Here is a 27943-nt window from a genome sequence, read left to right on the forward strand (position 1 = left end):
GTACTATATATATTATATATATATACATATAATATATATATATATACATATATATATATATATATATATATATTATAGTATGTACATATTATATACTATATATATTGTACTAAAAGGGAAGTTGAGACTATAACAAATTTCAAATGCACAGGCATTATTATGGTTTGGATCTGCAATGTCCTCCAAATGCCCATGTGTGGAGACCTTGATCCCTTGATGCAGCTAAGATTAAGATGCAGCTCGGGATTCCCTGCTTCAATCAGGGTACTTTTGGCTGAAAGTACATTAGCTTAAATATTGAAGGAGATTTATTAAGCCATTTGGCTAAAATAGAAGCATCGTCTTGCTTCTCTCTGACCCCTTTGTGTCTGCCTTCTGCTGTGAGTCTGCTTTGTCTTAAGGAAGGCATGAATTATGTGGCTTCACTGATATCACTAAACACTAGGCATTATTCAGGTCCACGGAAGAAAATACCTGACAGCACCAAGGTCTTAGGTCACATGTTCACCCATCCACATGGTTACAAGAAATACCATGCATGACCTCATTGGTGAAGGCTAGCGGAGTCCATTGCAAGTGGTGCTCCCAGCTAAGCCTCACAGCTACCACCTGGCTGAAAATCATCATTGTCTGATGATTCCCAGTCATGAGGGACTTTTCCTTTATAAATAAACAAGAAACTGTGCCCTAGCCTTCCTCAAAGATCTGAAGAATTCTGTCTTAGAAAAGCAGGTTACCTCCTGTTTTAAAAGGTCTCTTGTAACTGATCTTATTTCCTTACACACCTGGGGATGTGGAGCTCACATACATTCAAATTGGCTGAATAAGGCCTGGACCAGAGTTGTTTTCTCCAAAGTTTTATAATGTTTCTTTCAAAAGATTAGATCAACATGTCATATTGCATCCACAATTTAGAGCTCATAAAGATTTTAAATCAGTTTTATTTATGTGTGTCAAAGATTTAATGATTATCCTAAGCAATAAAATCTGTAGGTGATTTTTGCCTGCTTCTGGTTACTTTGATATTTAGTCAACATATTGCTAAAGTCATGGCTATGGCTGTTTGGAATTGCTCCTTGGATCATACTGACTACAGTTCAAGAAATCTACTTTATTTGGTTAAGATTTATTTGGTTTTAATTAATTAATTGATGTAAACAGGAACCTGAGGTAGCTTCATATAAACAAAATTAATATGATGATTTCTAGTATGGAAATGTGGGCTTTTTTCTAAGAGTATCAGAAGCTTAAATATATATTCAAGTTCCTAGCTATAATTTTAATGATATAAAATATAATACTTGAACTATGCTTCAATCATACTTAATTGAAAATAAGGTGTTTCTTAAAATTGTAGGGCTCTTGTTTTTTAAAGCTGTGTTCTTTAATAAATGACCCTCTTAATTTTGGAAAAGCATTTTCTTTGAGAGGAAAACTGCTTTTTCTTAACATTTTTTTTTGACACCCCAGATTTTGGTGGTCTGATTTCTCTGAACTTTTCTTATTCTTTATATTGGCTAAAAGTTAGTATGAAAGCATATAATACTGAAAGAAAAGGGGAGGAAAAAAGTCCACTAGAGGAAGATGCACTCCTCCCGGGCTGTGCGCTTTATCCGTGTCAGCTGCTTCCGTTTTGCCATGCGACTCCAACATGTGCGGGCTGAAGAGCGAGCGCGCTCGGCTAGGCGTTAGCTACAGGCTGACTCACCCCCCGATGGCAGGCTGCTGCCTCTACCCCGGACTTACCTGGCTTGGGACCCGAGGTCCTGAGCAGGCGCCTCTGAGCGTCGTGGCCACCGAAGCGCCTAGACTTTCGCCGCCGGGCTTGGCGGACTCATCCCCCCAGGATCGCCACGATGCGAGTGGCAACGGGAACCCGCGCATCCCCCACCTCTCCTCGGCAGGGCAGCATCTTTACAGCTCCGCACCGCCGCTGTCCCACACTGGAGTCTCCGAATACCAGCCGCCACCCTACTTTCCACCGCCCTACCAGCAGCTGGCTTACTCTCAGTCGGCAGATCCCTACTCGCATCTGGGCGAAGCCTACGCTGCGGCCATCAACCCCCTGCACCAGCCTGCGGCCGCCGGCAGCCAGCAGCAGGCCTGGCCCGGCCGCCAGAGCCAGGAGGGCGCCGGCCTGCCTTCGCACCACGGGCGCCCGGCCAGCCTGCTCCCCCACCTCTCCGGGCTGGAGGGAGGCGCCGTGGGCGCCCGCAGGGATGCCTACCGCCGCTCGGACCTGCTGCTGCCCCACGCGCACGCCTTGGACGCCGCGGGGCTGGCGGAGAACCTGGGGCTCCACGACATGGCTCACCAGATGGAAGAGGTGCAGAACGTTGACGACCCACACTTGCTTGGGCCGGATCAGACTGTAATCAGCAAAGGTCCCATTTCCATGACTAAGAACCCCCTAGGTCTCCCCTGTCAGAAGGAGCTGGTGGGAGCCGTGATGAATCCCAGTGAAGTCTTCTGCTCGGTTCCAGGAAGACTGTCCCTCCTCAGCTCCACGTCCAAATACAAAGTGACGGTGGCTGAAGTGCAGAGGCGATTGTCACCGCCTGAATGTTTAAATGCCTCACTACTGGGAGGTGTTCTCAGAAGAGCCAAGTCCAAAAATGGAGGCCGATCTTTGCGGGAGAAGTTGGACAAGATTGGGCTGAATCTTCCGGCTGGGAGACGGAAAGCTGCTCTTGACATCCTTGGTGGAAGGCGAAGCTGTTCACTTGGCCCGGGACTTTGCCTATGTCTGTGAAGCAGAGTTTCCTAGTAAGCCAGTGGCCGAATATTTAACCAGGCCTCACCTAGGAGGGCGGAATGAGATGGCAACGAGGAAGAATACGCTGCTGGCAGCTCAGCAAGTGTGTAAAGAATTCACGGACCTCCTCAATCAAGACCGAACACCCAATGACAACAGGCCCTCCCTGGTCTTGGAAACGAACATACAGAACTGCTTGTCTCATTTCAGCCTGATTACCCACGGGTTTGGCAGCCAGGCCATCTGTGCCGCTGTGTCTGCGGTGCAGAACTACATCAAAGAAGCCCTGATTGTCATAGACAAATCCTATATGAACCCCGGAGACCAGAGTCCCGCAGATTCTAATAAGACCCTGGAGAAAATGGAGAAGCACAGGAAGTAAAATGGGCATGAGCAGAGGGCGGGAAGGGAAAGGACTGAGGAATCCTTCTCCATTGGGACAGACCAGGACGCCCCTCCTGCTGGGGGAGGAGCTTCCAACCTCCCCTATCCACCTATCCAAAGGCCTGTGTCCCTTGAGGCTTGCAGGATCTTGACCTGCCCTCCTGGATCCCTGTGGCTTCTCCAGTGCTGCAGTGTCTGACCTTTGACACAGGATCCCAAGGTGACAAGTACTGGTTTTTGTTTTACTTGTTGAGCGTTCATTTTTTGGAACCCCATCCCCCCTTCCTCTGAAAGTGGTGCTACAAGTTTTAGAACCTTCTCATATGTTCCCCGGGGCTGACAAGAAGCCATGCGCCTAGCTGTTGAAACATCCGATTGATGCGATTCAGATCAACGATAACTTATTTCCTTCAGGGTTAAGATATGGCTGGTTTTTATGCCCACTAAATATTGTTTTCAAAAATCAGTCTTTATCTACCTTCTTCGGCAATCGTGCCCCCCAGGAGGAGGCAGAGGTACCGCGTGCTCAGTGGCCAGTGAGCAGGTGCTGGGTGGTGCAAACCTGTGCTCACAGGGGCCTCTGGTTTGTAGGAAACTTGTAGAAACAATGCCTGCTGACGATTTCATTTTTCTTTTGTCTTTTTTTTTTTAATTTTGAAAGTTAACTCTTTAAGTGGATGACCCTTTGAAACGACAGGTTCCTGTAAGGTACTGAAGCTTTATTTGCATATTTATTTCAGATCTTGATTTTTGAGTAAACTTGAAAAGGGTGAACACAAGCGTCTGCTGCCGCCTGTCACCCCCAAGTCCCTGTGGAGGCTCTGTATTTTGAGGCACAGTGTGTTCAGTGTACAGATTTTATTTATGCATAATTTAATGGGGTCTGTAAATACAGGTACACTTCTTACAAGTTTTTGAGAAATAGGATTCGATTTTAATATTAACTTTTAATGGTGGTGGGGTAATCTATAACACGTCTTTAGATTTTATTCATCTGTACACAGGGTATGAAGAATTAAAAAGCATACAGGGCTCTGTTCTTGGTTTGGAAGATTCTATTTAATCGGAGCTCTCTATTCAGAAAGCAGTAACTTGGCATCTCGTTCCTGTGGGGCTCATTCACCCTACAGTGAATGTGTGTTATAGTTAGTGTGGGTGAAATGGAGGTTTAGAATTGAACTCCATGCCTGTAAATGTTTCCCCAATCATTGTGTGCATATAATACCTGTATAATAAAAGTATTCTGGATAGAAAAAAAAAAGTCCACTAGATCATTTCTAAGCTACAACTGAGCACAACAGAGATCAGAATGAGTTTAATGTAGGCAAATGTAATCAGCCACAGTATAAGAAAGTTTAATTTATTATATCCTCAGGGAGAAACAAAATCTAAATCTAAAGATCATTATAACTATAAAAGACATGAGGAACAAATTAAATCAAGCAAACAAACAAAACTCATTTTACAACAGTTTATTCCTTAGAAAACCAATATATTAAAATTTTTAATCACCAGTATTTTTCCCTTGAATGTTACACTGAGAATTATCTATGAAACTGAGCTCATTTAATCAATTATACTATTTTACACTCCACTTTTGCTTTCATTTATAGTATAATCAGTGAGTTTTTACAAGTTGATCTATACATTCAACAACATTAAATTTATTCATTAATTAGCTCAATGTTTTTTCTCCATTGTCCCATACTTTGGCTTATTCATATGGTGACATCAGCAAAGAAAGAGCAATTAGTTTCTCATGGGATCAGAGACAACCTTATGCCTTCAATATTAATACTGATAACCCACCTGGTAGGCTGCAAATTTTCATTAATTCTATAAAGGATTCATTAGTAAACAGGTCCTTATATTAGAAATTCTGATGTTACTCATACCTGACCTTGTTTAGCTCTTACAAGAACCTTGGTGACACAGCAGGTATTACCCCCATTTTATAGATTAGATGATTGAAGATTAAAAGATTAAAAAATTTCCCATGTTTACATGTACAACACAGGGCTAAGGTTAAAACCCAAGTATGCTTAATTACAAAATCCTTGTTCTTTCTATAACACTTTACAATTTCTTTCTAGTTATATTATTATTTTAAAGTAGATTATTGATTTTACTTTTCCAGTCTTAATTTATTCCTAGTCATATAATCAGGTTTTCATTCTGATCCAGAATAGATTTGTAGATTAACTAAAGTGAAGAAGATCTAAGTGGGAATGGGATTGTGTAATATTTCATTGATAATTATATATTAATTTGTTTTCATTTTAATGTCTCTGAAATCATCACTGCCTTATATTTGATAATCAGCAGGTGTTTATAATTGTTTAATTGTGGTAGTTTAACCTTTCTTTCTTAGTGACTTTTAAACTAATGGAGATTTTTCAGTTTATGGTTTCTTACACTAGACAAAATGTAGAATTAGTTCTTCAATGAAACTCAGTGATATTGGGGAAACCAGTCTAATCCTGACTCATACCCAGCTTCACTTCACAAGAAGAAAGATGCTCTATTTAAAAGTGGGTGTGGAGTTTGGGAGTTTCAGCTTTTGAAATTCCCTTGCTCTATTAGGAGTTATTTCCCTCCTGCCTAGTCCAGTTCTAACAATGAAAATTCTTTCTGTTTAAAATCTGCCTTTGGAACAGACACTAGTATAGCAATATGTAAAACAGTGGATGTGTAACGGATGTGATGCTGCAATATGTATATGGGGTAAAAAATGGGAGTTCATAACCCACTTGAATCAAAGTGTGAAATATGATATGTCAAGAACTATGTAATGTTTTGAACAACCAACAATAAAAATTAAAGAAAAAAAATAAAAATAAATAAAAAATAAAATCTGCCTTTGGATAATTGAAAATGGTATCTAATTTCATTATAATTTCATTATCTATGCTCTCTTCCTCCTATCTCTTTTGTAGACATGCTAATCAAAAGTTGTCTTTTTGTTAAGTTTTTCTTCTTAAGAAATTTAGAATTCCTTAACATATACAAATATGTGTGTAGGATGTTAAGTGATTACAGTGTATACAATGTATTCTAGTTGCTCCCTCGGTATCATCCATTTCTATATAAATATATCAGATTTTTTCATTATGTAAATTCCCATTTTTACCAAAAACCTTAATAAGGTATTAAAATTGATATGGTTTTTATTGTGTTAGTTATTATTTTTTTGAAGCTACCTCAAGCCCTGCCCACTCCTTTACCCCTTCTGAAAATGTTTCATTCACATTTCTTGAAGAAATTGATCTTTTTACCCTCAGAATATCTTTACCGGTTATGTTGTAGAGATGTTTCATTTATTTATGTGTAAAATAGGAAGTAATGACATTGCCTACCTATCATGTTTATAGAATAAATGAGCTAATACATATGAAACTTAACAATAGATGTGTCACCTAACAATGGATCATAAATATTATTATTAGAAACCACTGTAGTCTTTTTTTCTGAACTATTTTATAGATAATAAGTTCCTAGAAGAAATAAGACATTGTATACATCTTGGTTTCCCTTATAATGCCTAAGATTATCCTTAACATATTCTGACACTCCCATTTTTTATTAATGAAAAAAACTTCCCACTCAGCATCCACCCTAATTGAATCAGACCATGTTACCCAATACTTGTGGGAAACAGGCTCATAGATTTCCCAATTTAAGCTGGGAATCGTGAAAATAATTTAGACTTTGAACACAGGCCCAAATTTAAATTCCAGCTGCCTTTTTGTTTTGATATTTGGGATCACATGGAACTCTCTGAGGCTCAGTTTTCTACTTCAATAAAACATTAAAAATATTTATCATGTGTTCTGTGAAAATTAAAATTATTACCTAGGTGATACATATATCACTCAGCACACAATTCCTGATAAGTAATCGGTTTTCTATAAATACAAACCACATATAACTATCATTCTTGCTATTTCAAAAATGAAAATTCCTGGGGGGATATTATTTAACAATCATTAAAGCTCTATTTCTTTATCCATAAACGGGGCCCATGTTGATTTATTCCTATAATTAAAAAATGATTAAGTCATTCACATAAAGCTCCATGCAAGGTCTTCACTGAGTAGATGATGTTAACCTCAAATCCTGCCCACTCTTTCCCACATCTCATCCCTTAATATAACAAAGGGAGCAAGTATATTGTTCTTTAAAATGAGATATTTCCTAAAGTTCCTTGAGTGTATTGTGCTTATGAAAACTTTAGCAACATGAAAGCCTCCAATCTTTGCGTCTTCAGTTTAGAAAAGTTATGGGAATATTGGTCTTAACCTTCACCCATCTCCCACCAGCATTACCATAAGATTTTCAATTGTACCTGGAGTACTGGCCCTTCAGCTTTCAAAAACAGCATTTCTGAGGAGTCCTGTTTCATTATTAAGTTTCTGTATTTGGTTCCTAAATATTTTTTTAAAGAGTTGTGTCTCCTTTGTCTGAACAAAGTGAAAACAGAGACAGTAATTGGCTCCTCTCTTGACCTTCCACAGGAGAAGCTTCAGACAAAGCCCTGGACACTTGTTTCTCAAAAATTCCCCAAATAAGATGAGAATTCTTGTGTAGGTCTGCAGACTTGCACTAGGACACCACTGTTATAGGGGATGCAATTTTATATTGGTAGCATAATTTGACAGCAAATTGTTACCATTATCTCTTTATTAAAACATCAGGATTCAGAGCACAATTGTCATGCTTGCCAATTTGACCCTGGAGTTCTTAGCAATACTGACAGTCCAATTATATTCATGCATATTTCTTTACTGATTGGAGTCATGGCCATTTCTTCAGATGTGGAAGCACTGAGGTACCTGTAAATTGATTGGGTCTGATAATAGTCTCCCACAATCACAAGCTTACACAGTGGGAGTGTCCATCTAAGACCATAAGGCAGGACTATTGAAATTTTTGGATGGTTAACATACCACACTTGAGAACTATAATGTTTGCCCACATATAGAGTAAACAGCTCTAACTATAACCACAGCACCAGTGAATTTCTTTTTTGTATTCTGCTTTAGGGAGAAAGAAGCAAAGCACAATGAAATTAACCAATATCTGGTCAGTTCAGATTCAAAATTCAATATACTACAGCTTATTACCTCAATAATAATTCCTACTGACCTCAAGGCACTGCAGAGTCATCAATCATGGAGAAAATATTAAATTAGCTTTAGTATACTGTACTTAGCAAGGCTGTAAAGTAGACTAATGCATTTTGAAAAGATTTTTTTTCCAGCCACTTAGTTTGACACAAAATTGTTTTTTCCATCCCTCAGTTATCCAGAATATTCTAATCATGAGGAATGAACAGAGGTTCCCCTCATACTGCTAAAATGGGTAATGTCGGGGGTTTTTGTTTTGCCAATTGATACAATGTGCAGAGTAAAATGTGGAAAACACACTCTTGATGGGTTCACCTTGCAGCATTCATGATGCTGTCCCTATGTCACATTTGGATACTGAAGAGAATGTCAAGTATCCAAGTTTTTTATACAAGCAATGCCAATGTAAGGGTGAGGGACATCATTAAAGGAAAAGGTAACCCCATTCCCCTGTCAACCCTGGCAATGAGAATATAATTAATCACTCCCAAGTCTCCCAATGTTGCATCCATAGCCCCTGATTTAAGCAGAATGAGCCTATTATTTATCTCCATTACTGGCCAGCAACATTAATAAAAATCAGCTTAAGTTCTGAGCATGGAATCACTTCCTATAGATTCCAAGTTAATTTAAGAATGCCTAAATTGAAGGAAACATCCTTTCTCTGTCTCTGAGAAATGAGTTGGTTTTTCTGTGATACCCAGCTACAGCAATAAACAAAGATGATGCAGACATGAAGGTCCACAGCTAGTTCTTCCATTGATTACCTCCAGTCATTAATTTCCAGTCTAATTGCTTTGGTTGGCACTTTCGCCTCAGCAGTACTTACATATGCCTACAGATCTGTTTGATCACAACTCTTGGGTTTTGAATTATTTAATACCCAATCAGTTCTAGAAATGTCCTTCACACCCCATCCAGAATTTCTGCAAAGGAATAAATATAATGTGATATTAAATAAAATGAATTCCTAACCCACAGATCTCCTTAATAGTTTACCATCTTTGTAGTCCTGAATTATTTTCTTTGTTCATGAAACAATTGCTTTAGTAAGATCAAAATCACAACACACTTCCACATTTCATCTGGGTTCAATGAGCAATAAGAATATATTATACATAAGAGATGATAAAATTATATTTGCTTCATCATGAAAATTATAGCTTTCAGAAATTTTCTTCTATCTATTTAGCTGCATTTCTGTGATTCTTTAATTTTTAAGTGTTATTTTATACATTTTAAAAATAGTGCGTGCCAGCTTTTTTAAATGTTCAAATAAATGTACTACTTAATTTAAGACTGAATGTATGATGCTGTCTAGTTCTTTCAGCATTATGTGGGCATGGGCTTTGGATTGCTTACTCTTTGCACTTTAGATATATCAAACATTAGTATTTTAGGTGTGAGATCTCATCTACTCAGCAGTTTTGTTCTCCCTCCAAAACTATTTTAATGGCAACATGTATTTTAATTGATTTATCAACTATCTTACAAGATATTAATCTTACTTTTTCTTGTTGAAATTGCTAGCTTTTAGAAAATGATTTTAAATTTAATACATATAAGCATGCATATCTAATATATATAACTCTAACATATACAAATGTATGCATACTTATGTATATACATAGTAAATCAGACCAAATGGAAGTTTAAATATTCTGAGAAAACCACATTTTTTAGGTCTCTAAGTGACTGCTATTTATACAAAAATGACCAGTGCTCACATTTATCAAACAGAATATTACTACTAAAGTGATTGCTTTACAGAGAAATTAAGTTGAGAATTATCTAGAGAATTTGTTGAATGCTTTCAGAAAAACAATTCTCTTCCCTTTTTGTTTTTTACAAATTGAAGCTACTTCAGCCTGAGTTACCAAATAAGTTTTTTAAACTCTTCATTCCACCATTCCTATAAGACAGCCTCATATATTAATCAGTTTGCAATGATGGTCCTTTGAGAATGTTATCTGAGTATGTATTTAAGTGCAATAAGTAAACCTGACATTTATAGGAATAAAAGAAATAGATGTAAGTTAGGTTGGAAACTAGCTGAGTAGCCACAGATCCAACTAAAAGGCAAAGAATGTTGCTGTTAAAAGGAAGAAAGGAAGAATAGTGTAACTGCTGTATGCTCAGTCCACTGCTGTGGTCACTCAATATGCCCTGTTCTTCCTTTTCTCCACAGAGAACACATTCTCATCCTAGCCCTAAACAAGAAAGACCAGAGTCTCATCCAGTTTCTGAATCCAACTGAAAGTCCCGGATCAGTGGGTGATGTGTTTTACATTCCAGCAAGTTCAGAGGCCCATCAAATATCCTTTCCTGCCTCCTATACTATACCTGATAAAGAATGGTAGAATATGATCAGAATCATCCTAATACAATTTTTTTTTACTTAGAATATGGAAGATTGGGGGAAAAACCCCAAAACTCACTGATCCAGAGCAAAACTCTGTAGGTTAGAAACTGGAGAGATTTCTCCTCTCTTTGAGGAATTTGTCTATTATTTCTATGGTGTCTACATGATCCTTTAGGAATTTTTTCTTTCTGAGTTTTTTGGGGAATTGCATTATCCAAAAAGAGAAACACAAGCTTGAATGGACAAAAGCTTTAGGGGTGATTTGTTGGCCCCTAAATCAGTCCTCAGCCCCCTCCTCCAGCCTTTACTCTGTAAGGAAGTAAGCTGTGACAGCTGCATGAGCCCAGGAAGGCAAACCCATTGATGCCAACTGCTCTCTAACATGCACACATGGGGTCAAAATCTTCACATCAGTTGTCAGTTCCATTTGAGGATAATCATCATTAAGGATTTCTTCCTGTCTTATTTCTTGGTGTATAAACTTATTATTATTATTATTTTTTGCTATTGTTTACCATCCCTCAATTTAAGCCCTGCCACTTTGAGACCATTTGCAAAGGTGGCCATTGTGAGAACGCAACTGCCTTTGCCACTGAGTGGCTCATGTTTTAGAATATTTTTTCTGAGTCTCCTGAAAAGGGCTCTACGCAAGTAATCATATTTCCAGCTGTTTGGGGAGAAGAGCAGTTGAATTTTCCATTGTTGCGCTGCCCCAAATTCCTGAACTTACAGTAAATTGACAGAAAGTTCCCTTTAGCAAACTTTTTTCCCCCACCTTGGTTGTCAGCTTTGGAAATGGGAAGTGATTAATTTAATTAATTTATACTTGGCTGATCTCTTTTTTAGCATGTTGTTACATGGCATGGACAGCATATACCAACACCCAGACTTTTTCAAACACTCTCCTGGAGCCAGAGTCTTAATATGTAACAGGTCTGACTTTCAAGTTATCATGGATAACAGGTTTGAAAATTCTCATTATGACATAATTACAATAAAGTCACTAGATTCATTACCTTACCATTTCACCATTGCCACCACCTACTTTAAGATTTTGTTAGAGTCCTGGCTGTGGGAGTCCAGCCGTCGCCGCCGCCGCCGCCGCCAGCGGACGGGGCGGGGATCGCGGTGCCAGGTCTTCGTCAGCCCGCCCCCGCCGCCTCAGTCAGCCGTCCCAGGCTGGGCCCCGCCGTCATGGAGCGGGGCGGGCCTCCCTCTTTGCCGTGTGAGGTGTGCCGTCGCCACCGCCTTAGCTTTCCGAGGCCTCCGGAACCTCCGCCGCCCGAAGCCCCTCGCCCTTGGCAGGCTGTCGCCGCCCTCTGGGCGGGCCTGAATGCGCGTCCGGTGAAGGTGCAGGCCCGGCGTCGCCGCTGCCGCAGCCGGGAGATGGTTCGCGCCTAGCGGAGCCGGGACTGGAGCAACATGAACCGTGAAGACCGGAATGTGCTGCGTATGAAAGAACGGGAAAGGCGGAATCAGGAAATTCAGCAGGGTGAAGATGCCTTCCCACCTAGCTCTCCTCTCTTTGTTGAACCATACAAAGTCACTAGCAAAGAAGATAAGTTATCAAGTCGTATTCAGAGTATGCTCGGAAACTACGATGAAATGAAGGATTTCATAGGAGACAGATCGATACCGAAGCTTGTTGCAATTCCCAAGCCTACTGTACCACCGACAGCAGATGAAAAATCAAACCCAAATTTCTTTGAACAGAGGCATGGAGGCTCTCATCAGAGTAGCAAGTGGACTCCAGTAGGACCTGCACCCAGCACTTCTCAGTCTCAAAAACGGTCCTCAGGCTTACAGAGTGGACATAGTAGCCAGAGGACCAGTGCAGGTAGTAGCAGTGCCACTAATAGTACTGGCCAGAGGCATGACCGTGACTCATATAGCAGTAGCTGGAAAAAAAGCCAGCATGGATCAGAACACTCCAAATCACGATCTTCTAGCCCTGGAAAACCCCAGGCTGTTTCTTCATTAAGCTCTAGTCATTCCAGGTCTCATGGGAATGATCATCATAGCAAGGAACATCAGCGTTCCAAATCACCTAGGGATCCCGATGCCAATTGGGATTCTCCTTCCCAAGTACCTTTTTCAAGTGGGCAGCACTCAAATCAGTCTTTCCCACCTTCGTTGATGTCAAAGTCCAGTTCAATGTTACAGAAACCCACTGCCTATGTGCAGCCCATGGATGGACAGGAGTCCATGGAACCAAAGCTATCCTCTGAGCACTACAGCGGCCAATCCCATGGCAACAGCATGACTGAGCTGAAGCCCAGCAGCAAAGCACATCTTACCAAGCTGAAAATACCTTCCCAACCACTGGATGCATCAGCTTCTGGTGATGTGAGCTGTGTGGATGAAATTCTTAAAGAGATGATGCATTCATGGCCTCCCCCTCTAACGGCTATTCATACACCATGCAAAACAGAACCTTCCAAATTTCCTTTTCCAACTAAGGAGACTCAGCAATCCAATTTTGGCCCTGGAGAACAAAAAAGATACAATCCTTCTGCTAAAACTTCAAATGGGCACCAGTCTAAATCTATGTTAAAAGATGACTTAAAACTAAGCAGCAGTGAAGACAGTGATGGGGAACAGGACTGTGATAAAACAATGCCAAGGAGTACACCAGGAAGTAATTCTGAACCTTCACATCATAATAGTGAAGGAGCAGATAACTCCAGGGATGATTCTAGCAGCCACAGTGGATCTGAAAGCAGCTCAGGATCAGATTCAGAGAGTGAAAGTAGTTCCAGTGACAGTGAGGCAAATGAACCATCCCAGAGTGCATCTCCTGAGCCTGAACCACTACCAACAAACAAATGGCAACTTGATAATTGGTTGAATAAAGTGAACCCACATAAAGTTTCACCAGCGTCTTCTGTAGACAGTAACATCCCATCCTCTCAAGGCTACAAAAGAGAAGGCTGAGAACAGGGCCCTGGGAATAGCTACGCAGATCCAGGAGGGCCTAAGGAAACAAGTTCTGCTACTCCTGGACGAGACTCCAAAACTGTCCAAAAGGGATCAGAAAGTGGGCGTGGTAGACAGAAGTCTCCAGCACAGAGTGACAGCACAACACAGAGGAGAACTGTAGGCAAAAAACAACCCAAAAAAGCTGAGAAGGCAGCTGCTGAAGAGCCTCGTGGAGGCCTGAAGATAGAAAGTGAAACCCCTATAGACATGGCTACCAGCATGCCCTCCAGCAGACACAAAGCAGCCACCAAAGGCTCAAGGAAACCCAATATAAAGAAGGAGTCTAAATCTTCCCCACGACCTACTGCAGAGAAAAAGAAATACAAGTCAACGAGTAAATCTTCCCAGAAATCAAGGGAAATCATAGAAACAGATACCTCATCCTCAGATTCAGATGAAAGTGAGAGCCTTCCTCCTTCTTCTCAAACTCCTAAGTATCCTGATAGTAATAGGACTCCCGTTAAACCCTCCTCTGTGGAGGAAGAAGATAGTTTTTTTCGGCAACGAATGTTCTCTCCTATGGAAGAGAAGGAACTCCTTTCACCCCTCAGTGAGCCTGATGACAGGTATCCACTTATTGTGAAGATTGACCTGAATCTCTTGACTCGAATACCAGGAAAGCCTTATAAAGAAACTGAACCACCCAAGGGGGAAAAGAAAAATGTGTCAGAAAAACATACCCGAGAGGCTCAGAAGCAAGCCTCAGAAAAAGTTTCCAACAAAGGCAAGAGGAAACATAAGAGTGAAGATGATAACCGAGCCAGTGAGAGCAAAAAAACCAAAACAGAGGAGAAGAACTCATCTGGCCACAAGCCATCCAGCAACAGAGTCATCAAAGCAGAGCGCTGCAAAAGAAAAGGAGTTGTTACCTTCACCTGCTGGGCCTGTTCCTTCAAAAGACCCAAAAACAGAGCATGGCTCTCGGAAGACGACTATTAGTCAGTCATCTTCCTTAAAGTCAAGCAGTAATAATAACAAGGAGAATAGTGGCAGCAGCAAAAACAGTTCCTCTGCAGCAAAACAGAAGAAGACAGAAGGGAAGACTTCCAGTAGCTTCAAGGAGGTTAAGGAAAAGGCTCCAAATAGCTCCTCTAACTGTCCTCCATCTACACCGACTCCTGATGCTTCTAAGCCTCAGAGAACAAAGCTTGCCTTTGATGACAGAAATTATTCAGCAGACCATTATCTACAAGAAGCAAAAAAGCTAAAGCACAATGCAGATGCATTGTCTGATAGGTTTGAAAAAGCAGTATACTATCTTGATGCTGTGGTATTTTTCATTGAATGTGGGAATGCATTAGAGAAGAATGCTCAGGAATCCAAATCCCCATTCCCTATGTATTCAGACACAGTGGAGCTTATCAAATACACTATGAAGCTAAAGAATTACTTGGCACCAGATGCCACAGCTGCAGATAAAAGACTCACAGTACTTTGCCTGAGATGCCAATCTTTGCTGTACCTGAGGCTCTTCAAACTGAAGAAGGAAAATGCTCTGAAGTACTCAAAGACACTGACAGAACACCTGAAGAATTCTTATAATAATTCTCAAGCACCATCACCTGGTTTGGGGTGCAAAGCCGTTGGGATGCCTTCCCCTGTTTCTCCAAAGCTGTCACCAGGCAATTCAGGAAATTATTCTTCTGGGGGCAGTAGTGCTTCAGCAAGTGGCTCTTCAGTGACCATTCCACAGAAGATCCACCAGATGGCAGCCAGCTATGTTCAGGTTACATCTAACTTCCTCTATGCCACTGAAATTTGGGACCAAGCTGAACAGCTTTCCAAAGAATAAAAAGAATTCTTTGCTGAACTGGATAAAGTAATGGGCCCACTCATCTTTAATGCAAGCATCATGACAGATCTAGCTCATTATACCCGGCAGGGACTGCACTGGCTTCGCCAAGATGCCAAGTTGATATCTTGAACTGAACACATTCTTGTTGCCTCTGATTTTTCCACAACACTGTGTTACATCACGAAGGAAAACTGCCATTACACCACCAAGAATGAGGAATGGTTTTCTCCTCCTTGGTTCATGTGTTGTTTATAACCCAAAGCCATCATATCAATTGACCCCTTTAATATTCCCAATGTGAAAAATTATTTAAATACTTTTAAATCTGCAGCATATTGATAAGATGGTTTTAGTGATCTATGATAAGATTGAAATTCCAGTTGCAATTCGTAACTAATCAAGTGAGATTCTATTTATTTTAATTTTTTTAAGTTCCCAGACTGGGGCTTGTTTAAAACTTAGTTATTTCTGCCTATAAATTTACTCTGTTGAATATTTAGCATAAATTTAATGTAGGTGTTTTTATTTATATATTTTGGGAGCCTTGTTACCTATTGTCTTTTTGTGGTAGCTCTTCTATGAGTAAGAGTTGGTTCATCTAAAATAGGAACATGTTCTTTCTCTACCTACTACCTGATATTATTTCAAATCTTAACTGCAATTTTATTATTGTAAAATTTATGCTTAGTATTAAGCATTTCTTTTCTAACACATGAAAAGTCACTTAAAGATGAGAAGATGGCATTTTATGTGGCAATAAAATGAAATGTGTCTGATTTGGTATGCATTATTTCAAAAACTGTGAATATGTTAACACTACAGCAATCACAAGGTGACCATAACTTGCATTTAATGCATTACAAAAGAGTAGGCAAACTTTCTAGGAGAAGCACATCATATTGAAGGGTTTCATAAAAAGACACTCTTAAGGAGACCCTCAGGGGTATACAAAATTACATACAAGAGGAAGTGAGGGGAAAGGAGGAAAAATATAAGGGGGGATAAATGAATTACAGTAGAGGGGGTAGAGAGAGAAGAGGGGAGGGGATGGGGGAGGGGGGATAGTAGAGGATAGGAAAGGCAGCAGAATACAACAGACACCAGAATGGCAATATGTAAATCAATGGTTGTGCAACTGATGTGATTCTGCAATCTGTATATGGGGTAAAAATGGGAGTTCATATCCCACTTGAATCAAAGTGTGAAATATAATATATCAAGAACTATGTAATGTTTTGAACAACCTACAATAAAAATTAATTAAAAAAGACAATCTTAAACTTTAAGAATTTTATTAAAACCATGTATTCTCTTTTGTTGCTTATTCTTTGACACAATTGAAGCAGATTAAGTTAATCTTGAAAAAGGCATGATCCAACTCCTGAGGGTTTCTGCCTATGTCTCTTTAATTGATAATATTCGAAGGTTAAAATCTTTCTGCAGATTTTTCCCCTATACTAGATTGTAATGCTCTGAAGTGAGCATTGGTAACTGATGTGGGAATGGCCTGCAGCTGTGGTGTGTGTGGTTTTGCTATACAAGTTACAGTTCTAATGCCTGATGTAGAGATAATGAATTTCTCCTTCTTAAAGGCCCTCATCAGTGATGTATTTTTCTGATAGGATCAGAAAATTCATACTAGAAAAGTGCCACCTAACTTGGTTTAATGTCAGCTCTCTTGGAAAAGGGAGGAGAGCTGGGATAGAGCTTAAGATGCCAGCTCTGTAAGAATTGTATATCAATGTTCCTTCCCCCACAAGGTGCATATAGGAGTTGAGGATGAGAGATATACCCTCTATACTTTGTTTTTACTGCCCCTATCATGTCTGGTGTGCCTTAAATATTACTTTTAAATGAAGACTCTGTGGATTATTTACAGAAGAAGTTTTACACTAGGACCAGATTGTCAATACATGGTTGGTCCTCTGTAGTAATAATGTTGAATTCTTTCATTTAAAATAAAACTTCCTTTACGGACATAAAAAGATTAATTCAGAAAAGCTAATATGTTGGTACATGACTTAGTCTAACCAATTGGGTAATGCTGCTTCAAGAAATGCTTTGTACTCCATATTCCAAAAACAAATACATCCAACTCTGGGGGTGGGGAGGGGGAAAAGCTTGCCCTACTCTTTGTAGATATTGCTAAGGTTTGAAATGGAAAAGGGGAAAGAAGGGATAGAGAATCTCCCAGTGAATCCTCTGCTTGGGTCTCTCTTAACGTTTATTTCTGAAGCTAGTGAACTTTCATTGTCCTGTGGCCTCATATTTATAGAGCTTCTTAACTGTTTTGTACCTCAAGTTATTTTTACATATCTTTGAAGATTGAGATTATGATTATGTTGAATTTAACCTTTTCCCTTGGAGAATTTGCCTCTGATATCTTTCAAATTTAATCTTAGTGTATTCTAGGAATAGTTTTCCTTATGGACAACTTCTCAGCCATTGTGATTAGTAATTTAGTAAGAAATAACAGATGTTAATCAAGTATGTGTGTATTCTGTCCTCCTCTGATTTCTCTGACTCTGATTCCTTAATTTGCAGTGATGTCTTAGAAGTGGAACAAGTATCCTCTGGGCTTTTTGACTTCAGCAACAACAGCCAGTGAGGCATCTCTTAAGTTCCAGTGCATTCTAGTCTCTTGTGTGTCCTGAAAGGTAGCAGGAGCATTTCTGGGGTCACACTGATATTTTCTCAAAGCAGAGTTTCCTATGTGTTATGGTGCTGCTCTAAGGTGTTTCTTTTTAAAACTGTTAATTCTTGGAGAATGACTTGTTCAACTTTTTCATGTGGAGGGTTTTTTTTTTCCTTTTCTTTTTTCTACCATTTGGTAGTGGGCAATGGATCAAAATCCTATCCTAAATAATTGAATTTTTAATGTCATAGTCTGAGGAAATGCCGCTCCCTTTCCTCAGTCATTTCAAATGTTCTGTGTCATCTGCTCTAGCACATACTTTGGACTCCATTACAGGTGACCATTTCTCCCTCCTCAATAGGTGAGGCATCCTCAGTGTTTTCTAATCATTTTAAACTGAATTTGACAAGCAGCTAAAAACAAACTTAGTCTGAGACTTTTGCTTAATATATAGTTATAGAAGTAGCAACTATTTTGAAAATTACTGTTGACTGCTCTTTAAGACCACACCTGTATGCCAGGAGGCTACAGTTTACATCATTGGACTCTTTATAGGCAACCAACAGACTGGTTGCAGTGAATGAAATTGTCACAGTAGCCTTGCCTGGGCTAGGCTGTGCAGTATCCTTTTCAGGTGATTCAATCTTGCCCAACCCAGGGACCAGTCTGGCTGGAGAACATCTAGCCCTTTCCTTGCTTCAGTGCCACCTTTTTTTAGGCAAGGAGCCAAGAAGTTACTTTATAAAGCAGTGAATACTTCAGATAAATTTACAGCTATAGCTCCTGAAGAGCAGAGAAGATTGACCACCACTGATTTTAATTCTCCAATATATAAGGAATTTAGAGTAATGTGTGCACATGCCCATGCATGCCTGTGTTTCTGGGGAGCTCTTGCACTAGGCATCTGGGCTGCACTTTGAATGACACACTTGTGGCTTTAGTAGATTTCACTGTTTTTTAATTGTTGTTCGTTTCTTTTCATTAAAGGTTTTAATCAGCTAGACAGATCATTTTGTATTTAATGGCAGAAACTTTGGTACATTAACTTTTAATGAATGAGCTTGCATTGTGAAGCAAGAGCCTACAGAAGGCAACTGTTGTCAGTGAGATTTCTGGCTCCAGAGGCCAGTACTTGGTGGCATTTTCTGAGCAGCCAGCAGTTGCTCCCATCAGTGATGTCTAGCTGTGTAGAGGAGGGTACGCTGTGCACTCTCCAGGTATGAGGGTATGTAACTTTGGCTCTTAAAATTATGTACACATACACACTTTATATATATGTATGTATGTATGAAAACATGAAATTAGTTTGTCAAAAATGTGTGTGTTTAGTATTTTAGCTTAGTGCAACTATTTCCACATTATTTATTAAATTGATCTAAGACACTTTGTTGTTGACACCTTGGATATTAATGTTCAAGGGTGCAATGTGTATTTCTTTAGATTGTTAAAAATTAATTGCTATGATTTGTAGTAAATTAACTTTTAAAATATATTTCAGCCCTTCTGTAGTGTAATAGGGCTCTTACAGGGTGGGAAGAATTTTGATTTTCCAGTAGCTAATTAAACAAAATGGCTTCATTATGTATCTTGATCTATAGGAGTTTCAGTATGATCCCAGGAACATCTACTGGGGATGAATGTTTTAGGCAGATTGTGATGATGCTTTAAAAAACAAACTAACTAAACTAAGTAACTTGGGGAGCCAGGACATTTCAAATCCATACAGATTTCTATAACTTATATATATTCCTTAGTTACGTGGAAAACAGATTTCATTTCAACTTCATGTATCAATGTTTTGGAGAGGCAGACTCCCCCCGCCCACCCCAATTATGTTGCACGACTGAGGTTGCTATTCAGTAAAATGAGTAGAATAGTCAATCATTCAATGGCTTGAATATGCAGTGACAAGAGGCCAAATAAATTGTTTGTGAATAATAAAGAAGTTTGGTTTAGCCTGTTAGACCCTGAAAACCAAGCTGCAAATCACAGGCAGTAAGTTTTTATTCACATAAATCCATTCACATAAACCCGATGGTTAATTAAAAAGTACTTGCTAAGCTGGGCATGGTGGCATACTCCTGTAATCCCAGGGAACCCAGAGACTAAGACAGGAGGAACATGAATTCAAGGCCAGTCTCAGCAAAAGCAAGGCGCTAAGCAACTCATTGAGACCCTGTCTCTAAATAAAATACAAAATAGGACTGGGGATGTGACTCAGTGGTTGAGTGCCCCTGAGTTCAATCCCTGGTACTATGCCACCCACAACCCCTACCCCACCCCCGAGAAAAGGTACTTGCTGTCTCCCGAAACGGGAATGGGAATAGCTAAGTCTCCTCTTCTAATGGAATTTGGTCACAGAGTAAAGTATTCAGGTTAGGTCTCAACCAAGTCATGTAGATGTTTAAGCATCCTAAAATAGCAGCCTGAGTAGTCATATAAAGAAGTTGATTTTCAGGAATATCAGCATGGGCCTCTCCTTGCCACCGTTGCTCAGCTAAGCATAAATGACCATTCTTTAAAACAAAACCAAGAAAAACTCTCCAAATGAGCAGGGAAACACTCCCACCGAGAAACTCGAGTAATATTTGTTTTTTTTTTTACTTTTTCATGCTTCCATGTGGTTTCTATCTGCTATGTTCCTCTATGGAGGAACATATTTTCTACCAATTCGGAGATGCTGCCTTTCAAATCAATGCCTTGAGTATCCATATTGTTGAGTTTGTTGTTGCTGTTCAAGAAGTGTCCCCATTTTACAACTTTATGCACACATCTGGCAAATCATCGACATGAGCATTCAACAGTACTGGGGTGGGATTGGGGGGTGGGGGCAGGGGCTCACCAACAGAGTTGGCCCTGTTGGCAGTGCCTGGGAAGGCACCACCTGTGAGGGCCAGATACGGGGTTGGTAAGCACAGTTAGGAAAATTTCTACCTAGCCTCCGTTTTGAATGATTTTAAGAAATTTTGTATATGGAGGATGGAAATGCTTATATATTTATTGAAATCCTTTTATCTTATTTGAAATTAAAATTATTTGGTAAATAACAGTTTGATATTTGGGGAGGGTTTTGAAGGGGAGGTAATGCCGTTGATAAATTATAAGCCTGTTAATTCTGCAGAAAGGTACTGTTAGTGACTAATAGGATGCCTTTGTTTTGTACATGATCCAAATCTTTGTTTTACATTTCTTTTATCCAAAATATTTAGGCATCTGACATTTTCAAACAAAATTTCAATTATATACTGTGATTTTTATTTGTTGCAATACATTAAAATTTCAGAGGTACTTTGGGGCTCAAAAGCTTGGATTTTTAAGACAGTATGTGCATTTCACATAATAAAGCTGTTAATGGTGAGCAAAGTATTATATACTAACTAGATTTTTCCACATCTGTATAGTATATTATATGTATTTTGTGGTATTGAGATTATAGAAAGTTTAGAGTGTCAAACATGCGTTTAATGTGTATTTTTAAACAAATTTATGGCAATTAAAATATTTGGAGACAAGGGTATCACATTTCAATTTGTAAAAATCTTTTTAACTCTGTGTCATTAAGATGCTTTGTATAATGCCAAACCATAGCTGGAGAAACTAAGTTAAATAAATATCAAATAGATTTTCTGTATTAAAGTTTATAAACACTGAAAAAAAAAAGATTTTTTAGGGAAATATCAAATGTCTCCTATTAATTTGTGTCCTCGGAGAACAGATCAGTGTGCTCTAACAAGAAGACCAAAGGTCTCAAATGAGGTGGAGAGTCGTCTCTCTTATTTTAACAGCTCAGGGGCAGATAGGGAGCTCTGACCTTCAAGAACATGCAGGAAGCCACCCCTGCATCTGCTTTCCATTTCTATGTTCTCCAGCAAGAAGAGAAAATGATAAGGCAGCTTTGTGACAGAACTGTGCTCTGAGAGTTGACCATGTTGGTTTGCAGCCCAGTAAAAACTACAGTCGGCAGTTGATTATTTATTTTTCCTAATTTCAACATTCTGGATTTAATATTCTTCTTTCAAATTAAATCTAGACTCTAAAATAATGAGTTCTATAATTACTTGAATGTTTTGGGATATATTTACATAAGAAGTATTTATCTAAGTTCATTACCATCTATTTCCAAATCAATTTGCATGGAAAGATAGGTGAAATAATAAGGAAAGAAATGCAAGGTAAAGTTCTAATTAACCTACACCTCTAGTAATGATTTAAAATATTAAATACATTAAGAATATCAACAAATGATGTAGGAACAATTGGGTATTTACATGCATAAAATGAACTTTGATCTTTTTTTCTTGCATTAACTACACAGATGAACTAAAATAGGTCATGAACACTACATGTTAAAACTAAAGCTACAAAACCTATAAAAGTGAACTAAGAAAAAAATTCTTGTGATCACGGGTTAAACCAAGATTTCTTAGATACAGTTCTAAAAGCACAAGCTATTAAAGAAAACAAAATTGATAAATTGGGATGTCATTACAACCAAGAATGTCTGCTCCTTAAAAGACACTGTTAAGAGAATAAAGACAAGTCACAGATTGAAAGAAAATGTTTGGAAAACCCATATTTCATAAAGAATATCTATCTAGAAGATGTCAGTAACTCTCATAACTTAAGAAAAAGCTAAGTAAAAATTTGTCTGGAAACTTCATTTTACCTAACAAGACAATGAATGGCAGGCAAACACATAATGAAATGATCAGCACTATTAGCCCTCAGGGAATTGCAAATGAAGACCACAGGGAGATAATATTATATGCCTGTTACAACCCAAATTAAAAAGACTATGCTAAATGTTAGGGAGGGTGTTGGAGCAGTTGGAACTCTTATTAATTGCTGGTGGAAATAGAAGTAAATGAATGTGATGGGGAATATCATGGAATTTTATAGATAGATAAAACATTAGATATCATCTAATTGAGGCATTTGATTTTGCAAATGAGAAACTAGGCCTAGAGTGGTGGCATGTTTTGCTAGTTATATAGCTAGTTGGAGAAAGGGCTTGAAATAGTATTCAGCATTAGCGAAATCCCAAGAATCTGGCAATGATACCATAACTACTGAGAAGCTAATTTAAATCTATACTGCTTACTGGTTGATACATGTGGTTCTGATATTAATTTAAAAAATTAAAATAGCATACATATTGATTACAATAAAATACAAAAAGCATATTGATTTCTAGCTGTTTGAGATAATAAAATTGAAACAAAGCCTGTTGAATCATTGGAAGACTTGGAAAGTCATTTTAAATAAAAAATCACATATAATTAAGCATCAAAAAAAATAAATTGCTGGTGGGAATATGTAAGCATGAAACCATTTTGAAAAATAATTCTTGACAGTTTCTTAAGAGGTTGACCACATATTCACCATATGACTTAGCCATTTCATTCCTAAGGATTTACCTACAATAAATGAAAATATATATTCACACAAAGATTTTTACATGAATGGTCATAGCAGCTTTATTTTAATTAGCCTAAAATTGAAAACAGTTTTTTTTTTTGGGTAGTACCCAGGGGTGCTCAACCACTAAGCCACACTTCAAGCCATTTTTGTATTTTATTTTGAAACAGGGTCTCACTAAGTCACTTAGGGTCTCACTAAGTTGCTAAAGTGGCAACTTTGAATTTGCCATTCTCCTGCCTCAGTCTCCAAACCCACTGGGATTACAGGCATGTACCACCATGCCCAGCAGAAAACAAAATATTTAAAACAGTTGAATGGATAAGGACATTGTGGTATAGACATACAATGGAATACTGTTCAGCAATTTAAAATACTTTCTATTGATGTACAAAGGCATGGACAAATATCAAATTGATTATGCTGAGTAAAAGAAGCTAGATAAAAAAGAGTGCTAACCGTATGATTTTCTTTATATAAAATTCTAGAAAAATCACAGCAATCTATAGTGAAAGAAAGCAAGTCAGTAATGAATGAATGAGGAGGGAGGCTGACAGGTTGGGAAGGACCAGAGTGGGGAGTTCAAGGGACACAAGACAACTGTGGGACATGCTAGATATCTTTATTGTTTTGTTTATGATGATGGTTTATAGATGTATATATGTCAAAAACTATCAAATTGTTCACTTTAAACATGTATAAGAGTTTACTGTATATTTATTATTTCTCAATAAAATTTAGAATAAAAAAATACAAATTTTAATTGTGTCTTTAGTTTTTATGGTTCATAATCTAAGCAGAATATTTATATTTATTTATAAATATTTACCCATTTACAATAATTAACTATGAAAATTTAATATGATTGTAATTGATAACAGTTTTCTATTTTTTATATCATTGTTGCAAAAATTCATCACTGCATGTTATGTTTTGCATGCCACAAACTCAAAACAGATATATAAAGACATTTTTTAAAATTCTTTAAAAAATACAGAAACTTTACATATTATTTAAAAAAGAATTGCTAACTCAAGCAAAAGTATGTGTTTACAAAGCTTCCAAAGTCACATCAATCAATTTAAAATAACAAAACAAAGTTTTTTTTTAATTTTAAAGAAATCTTTTTTTTAGTTGTTGATATACCTTTATTTTATTTATTCATATGTGGTGCTGAGAATCAAACCCAGAGCCTCACCCATGCTAGGCAAGGGCTCTACCACTGAGCTACAACTCCAGCCCCAAAACAAGTTTTATAGTTTTGACAAATAATATAATTTCTTTCATTACATTTTATGTCATTATAAATTATACATTAAATATTTGCATTTCTAGACATTTTGATTAATTCTTCATAATACTTAACAAGGCTCTATGTGGAATTATTTTGTATTAACTATTAATTCTAAATGAGTTGTTTTTATTGGTACTTACCCCTTCTAAATTTCCTAAAAAATTTACTATCAACCTAAGAGAAATATTTAGGTGAATATTTATTAATATTTAAAATGTCTCCTCTCCCTCCCCTCTCTCCTTTTTCCTTCCTTTCCCTCCCTCCCTCCCTCCCTCATTCTCTCCCTCCTTCCCTCCCTCCCTCCCTCCCTTCCTTCCTTCCTTCCTTCCTTCCTTCCTTTCTTCCTTCCTTCCTTCCTTCCTTCCCTCTCTTAGTTCCCCCTACTTCTTTCTCTTTGCTTTCATTTTTTTACTCCTCTGTATTTTTTGGTTACTGTTTAAAACAAATTTATTAAGCCCTTATGATTCTGGGTTCTTGAGATATAAGGAGTTGTGAGTGCTGACCTTACATTTGGATATTTGTCTTCTTTTTAGTGAGAAAACACAATGATACCCACTTGAAGGTGGAAGTTAAGGTAAGAGAATGGAGGATACTAGAGGGCCCATATCAAGGGCTGTGGGTACTGCAGATGCTCCAGAAGGGAACAAAACAGTTAGCAGTCATGGAAAATTTGTGGTTGTTTAATGAAGAAGGTAGTTTATCACCCCCAAGCCAGATAAAGCATTATATTTACAAGTGATAATATATAAAGATTTTTATGGAGTTGAAAAAGCAACCATTTTAGTAGTTTCTTGTCTTCCTAGGATCTTTATTTATTTTGGTACCAGGGATTGAACCCAGGGGTGCACTTAACTACTAAATCACATCCCCAGCCTTATTTTGAGACAGGTTCTTGCTAAGTTGCTTAGGGCCTCACTAAGTTGCTGAGGCTGGCTTTGAACTGATGATCCTCTTGCCTTAGCCTCCTGAGTTGCTGGGATTACAGGTATGTGCTACCACACCCTAAAATCTTAATGGTTGTAAAAAGGCAAAAGGCCTATGTTACTATGATTTGGTTTCTCACAATATCCCTTTGAAAAATATAGGCATACAAGGGCTATTTTTCTAGGGTAACCACCACACCTTAGATTCTGCTAGAATTCAAGTTTGATTGGCATTGTTTCTTTCAGCATCCATTTAATAGTTGTGTGAACTTCAAAACGATGTTTAGTTTTTTTCAAGCATTAGCTTCTTTACATGTATATAGGGATACTTTGAGAAAGAAATTGAATAGTATATGTACTATTGTGCCTGGTCCATAACAGTTGTCAAATAAATGTGGGTATAATTCCTACATTATCACTTATTGCTGTAAATCAGGTGGTTATTATTTAGTAAAATAGACTTCATTTTATATAATAGTGAAATGTTTTATGCAAACTTAATTTTAGTTTTTAGTGTCAAATATTCATATTAGACCAGTTGTTTAATGTTTTTAATACTTAGTTGTCTTCATTTCAAGAACTTGAACAAAATTCTTCTCAGTGATCAATCAATTAACCAGCAAGGCAGATGTTTTCCATGTAGGTAATGACTGATAAAGTATAAATAGATTTTTTAGATTTCTTGTCTTCTGGAAAATCTCATCTGAAAGCTGAAACTGCTTCATTATCTTCCCCAATAATAAAGACAGAAGAATCCTGTTGATTCAACTTTAACTGCAGCATCTGGATGTGTTGATTTTGTCCTTAGATCAGCCATATATTCATATCTTCCAGAACAATCCATATCACTAAGCTGCTATCCTGTTAAGCCTTATGAGGTGTATTTAGATTTGCTATGGCATGTGTTAGACTTGGAACATAAGATCAACATTTAATACTATTTATTTAGCTTCATTTTTGCTCTACAATGTGATCTTGGTCCTGAATTACAGATCCTTACTCTGATGTTCTTCATCTTGGACTTTGACATATTTTCCCATCTCAGTCCATTCAATATATTTTTTAAAATTGAAGTTCATTTATCATTCCTTACATTGTAATGTTAGAAAGTTCATACTTATTTTGTGAAGTTTGTCTTTTAAAAATATTTGTTTATGTACTAAAATATCTTAGGAACATTGAGCTAAAAAGAGAGATTAATCAATGGGTCACAGTAGTCATTTGAATTTCCATATGAAAGTCAATAATTTTTTGAAACTAGAAATTTAATTTCCTGCCAAAAATCTACTTTTAAGTAGGCAGTCTCACCAAAAAAAAAATATCAATTCTCACTATACTTGAGGCTCACCCACCATTTAATAAAAACAGACTTAAATAATTCATCAGAGGGAGTTAGAAATTAGGTCTTAAAATTCTTGGGTAGAGTTAATTAATGTTTTTAATGATATAAAATTGCCTATCATTTAGGTCTTAATATCTGTGACTGCCTAAAACACACACACATACACACAACTGGCTCTTTAGTTTTCTTTTTCATTGACGATAGTGGCTGATTTATACATACTACTATTGAGTGTATGTCCCATGTGGCAGTATCAATTGGACCTGCATTTAATATGGCCCTTAATTATGCCATGTAGTGATTGCTCATTATAAGCTCTGCATTGAGTTAGGGACTGAGAATAAAGAGACATTAGGATTAAGACATCACTTAATTTCAGGAAACTGGCATTCCCAGAAAACTAACTGGTTTACTTGATTTATTTGTCAAAGCAATCATACTGATCAATGGGAAAAGCCATTATCTGAAATTGTATAAATCCAATTGTACAAATCCACTTGCATAATTATTTGACTAACATCTTCCCTTTTAACTGGTTGTTTTGGCAATATAAACCCATAACCAAAGACAATTGAAAACAATGGAAGAATTTTGTTTTGGATAATTCTTTTACCACTGTTCAAATATGGTCTGACTGTTAAAGAAGAGAAATGATGTCTGAGTGATTAAGGGTGATAGCAAGGAAGATGGAGAAGAACAGATATGGTTTGAATAAATTTTGGAAGATATTAAAATTTGTTGATGGACAGGATATGGTTTTGAGGAAAACAAGAAGTTCATCAGACACTAAAATGAATACCTTAAGAAGGAAGTTCAATATAAGTCTTGATCTCAAGGAAGAGGTAGAGTTTGGAAATCATATTTGTCAGGTTCTTGTTGAAGCACCACCATTTCTCAGTAAGATTGATACCCACGCTAAACTTAAGATGA

The 27943-nt window shown here is 37.9% G+C and overlaps 2 pseudogenes; both read left to right on the forward strand.

The window, feature by feature from the left end:
- The first annotated feature begins 1714 nt into the window (after positions 1 to 1714).
- On the forward strand, positions 1715 to 3137 carry LOC143389284 (transcription factor AP-2 gamma pseudogene; annotated as a pseudogene).
- Positions 3138 to 12049: 8912 nt separating this feature from the next.
- On the forward strand, positions 12050 to 15598 carry LOC143387215 (AF4/FMR2 family member 4 pseudogene; annotated as a pseudogene).
- Positions 15599 to 27943: the final 12345 nt, after the last annotated feature.

This window comes from Callospermophilus lateralis, unplaced genomic scaffold (assembly GCF_048772815.1).
Source record: "Callospermophilus lateralis isolate mCalLat2 unplaced genomic scaffold, mCalLat2.hap1 Scaffold_169, whole genome shotgun sequence".
Taxonomy (NCBI): Eukaryota; Metazoa; Chordata; class Mammalia; order Rodentia; family Sciuridae; genus Callospermophilus; species Callospermophilus lateralis.